The 3383-nt window shown below is 32.3% G+C and overlaps 1 long non-coding RNA gene across 1 annotated transcript; it reads left to right on the forward strand.

The window, feature by feature from the left end:
- On the forward strand, positions 1-2108 carry LOC142627078 (uncharacterized). The gene is made up of 4 exons (XR_012842755.1): positions 1-198; positions 917-1049; positions 1348-1417; positions 1644-2108. It is a non-coding gene; the product is annotated as an uncharacterized LOC142627078 (long non-coding RNA).
- Positions 2109-3383: the final 1275 nt, after the last annotated feature.

Raw genomic sequence — 3383 nt, forward strand, 5'->3', positions numbered from 1 at the left:
GTCGCTCATGATATAAATCACAGATGAAGCTAATTAAGCTAGGCACAGCCTGTGGTTGAAGTTATAAGCATGGAGAATGGGGTTGTGCGATACAGTGTGGTGTTCTACAATGATGATGATCTGAACAATTGGCCTCCAATTTCATCCATTGTAGCTTTAATGTCCTGTTTTCTCCTCATCATCGGGCTTACATTTAAGGTTTGCATTTTTCTTCTTCTTTTCTTATTTCCTTTTTGTTAGATTTTTCATTTTATCTAAGATGTAGAACAATAGATATGTGTGTTTGTAATCACTTTTTCGAATTTCTATATTATTACTATAAAATTGTTCAAACATCATTCCACCGTGTGGTTAAGTTTTAATCATAGTCAACAAGTTGCAAATTACAGGGGATTAAGAGGTCTAGTCAAAGCTTCACTTTTCCATATTGTTTTGTCAATTTAAGAATATCTACCTCTATTATATTAAAATTTCCAAGCAGTAGCATCAGCGTTCTTTGTAGGAGAATTGAAGTTAAAAAAAGGATATATACTTTTATCGTTGACTTTTTGTACTCTTAACATATAATAATACCTTCAAATTGAAATCGCAACTCTCATTTGCTTCTGTTTTATATGTATTTTATGATTTTTTTTTTTTTTTTTTTTTATAACTGAAATGCTATTTTTCACTGTTAGGATGAAAAACAAATTTCATTTGCCAACCAACATTTGGTTTTTTTTTAATTCTTTTTTTTTTGGGGGGGGGGGGGGGGGAGGTGGGGTGAAGAAAAACAACATTTGGTAGTTGCAAAGAAATCTAAAGATTCAAAATTTAAATTGTTTGCTATTGTTTCAAAACATCAAAATTAATGGTGACTATGAGCATGAAGAGTTAAAGACCTTTGTTGTTTACTTATCATGTATTTCTTTTGAAGTTCAATTGGCGATACTATTTGCTGAGTTAGTGGCTTCAGCCTTCCTGCACAATCAGCAACTTATTTTCGAAGTACATAAACGAAATAAACTCTGGGTTCTGGTAGACTGACACTGCATATCTCATCTCGACAGGTACATATTTAGTGTTCTTATTTTTGTCATAATGTGCTTTTCTGTTAGCCTTTCATATTATCTGAGAAGTAGAACAATATAATTATGTAATTATCATTAAATGTTGCTCAATGTCATTCTGCTGTGTTTATGTGAGTTTCAACTTACAGGGGATTGAAGGTCTAATCCAATACATAATGTTCATATAAATAATTGCATTACATAGAATGTATCATTGAAATACTGGTCTTATATCCAGCATACAGAAAAACTCACTAAAATTTTCAATATGTTGTACTCTTCATTGAGAAATTGCTAGAATTCATGGGTGTGGAATCAAACAGCAGATTGGTCTTGGGATGGATGGAGGTTGCAAGAGCTTAAATATTGTGAGTATAATTGTTCTTTTATAGAAAAGGGCATAAGAAGAGAAATTTGCCCATTATTGTCCATTGATAAAATCATTTTGATTTCAAAAGTAAAAAATTTCCGTTAGATTTGCCATAATAAACCTGTAGTTGAAACTTTTCATTTCTCAAGCTTTACTCATAAGTATGTTTTTCTGTTTTCTCCCTTCGTCTCAAATCAATAACCTCGTTTGTAAAACTTATGCAGTCTAAACCTACTGGAGAAGAGTTGTCTATACTGGCGAAATTGTTAAGCAATGATGCACCTCAAATAGCCATGTCTTACATTCTGATGCAAGTTGCTAATTAAGAAAGATCCATAAGCAGAATGCCAAAGCTCATTACGGTAGAACAACAAAAGCTCCCTTTCTCTCCTCCCTGAAGTTTTGTCCTTGTTTTGATGAGGCTCCAGTCAACATCATGGATGTCAAGAAGAAACAATGTCAAGTGATTCTTCTGTTAAATTTCATTTTTCTGATCATAAATAACCAAAGACAAAATATTGCAGCTGAAAGATTAAATCAACAAGGTGGCTTTAGAAGTGCTTCTGGTCCTGTTAGCTTGGTTAATGAAAGATTGGTGCCCTGAAGTTTGATTTGTAATTGTGATAATCCTTCTGACATTTGAGGAGTTCGTAAAGAGGAGATTCAATTGTATTGTAGAGTGTGTGCAGTACTGTATTGTAATTTGTATGTATACTCTAATTGTGTAATTTTTTTTTTTTTTTTTCATTAGTAGTATTATAGAACATGATTAGAGCTCATGATTTTTCAAATCTCTTGTAACTTCGTTGCTTTTCATTTTCTCAAATCTCTTGAAATTTTTAGCTGTGTGCTGTGCTAGAAAAGATTTAAGAAACAAGGAATTGTTATACTGCTGCTGTTTCCTATTCTATTGTCTACAATCCCATTAGATACTTACTGCTGTTTACTTAGGGGAGCTCCGAATCCATGGAATTTTCAACACTTCAATTCGAGCAGATTGTCAATTTTTCAGATCGGATCTTTGAAGGGGGCCTATTTGGTCAAAATACGTGTTGGAATGCTTAGAATGCTTAACGAAAAAAGGCTTGTGGGTTCGGAAATTGGGCCTGGTTCGTTTCGCGAAGTAGGCCCTACTGAAATTGGGCCTGCTAAGTCTTGCAGCAAAACAAACACTCCAAACAGATAGCAAAATACAACAACACGGTCTAATAACAGTTAGTTCACAACAAAATCAGCATAGATTTCTCAATAAATATCTCATGAGTACTTTTACACATGTTTTGGGCCACTCTTGGGTCTGCTTTTGCTTTTCTCACAAGCTTTGACGTGAAGGTTGTTTTTATCCAAACCTCGATAAATATCATCTGTCGAGATAGTTATCAAGATTTAAAATCTAAGACAGACTTACATAGCTTTAACATTTGGACTTAAATTCTTGTTTCTTGAAGTACTAAACACATCCTAGATCTATCCAATTACAAGTAAAGTGCATTTTGTCAAAAGATTTGCCAATTCTAGATGACATATTTAACTCTGTGCATATGCATAGGTACATTTAAAACCAATTACAATTATATATATATATATATATATATATATAATTTGGAATCTAATTGGATCTAGACTCTTCAATTTTTGCACTCAATAATTCACGTGCCATAAAAATTAAAAAATTAGATGGGGCACATGGCACACAATTGAACTTCTATTAAAATTCAATTTAGATTTTAATTGAATTTAGACTCTTTGATTTTTGCACCTAATAATTTATTTGACACAAAACTTAAAAAATTACATGAGACACATGGCGCAAAATTAGACAAGATTTAGAATCTAATTGGATCTAGACTCTTCAATTTTTGCTCCCAATAATTCATTTGTCACAAAATTTAAAAAATTAGATGGGGAACATGGCACAAAATTGAACTTCAATTAAAATTCAATTTAAAATCTAATTGAATTTA

The sequence above is a fragment of the Castanea sativa genome, chromosome 3, assembly GCF_040712315.1.
Source record: "Castanea sativa cultivar Marrone di Chiusa Pesio chromosome 3, ASM4071231v1".
Lineage (NCBI taxonomy): Eukaryota > Viridiplantae > Streptophyta > Magnoliopsida > Fagales > Fagaceae > Castanea > Castanea sativa.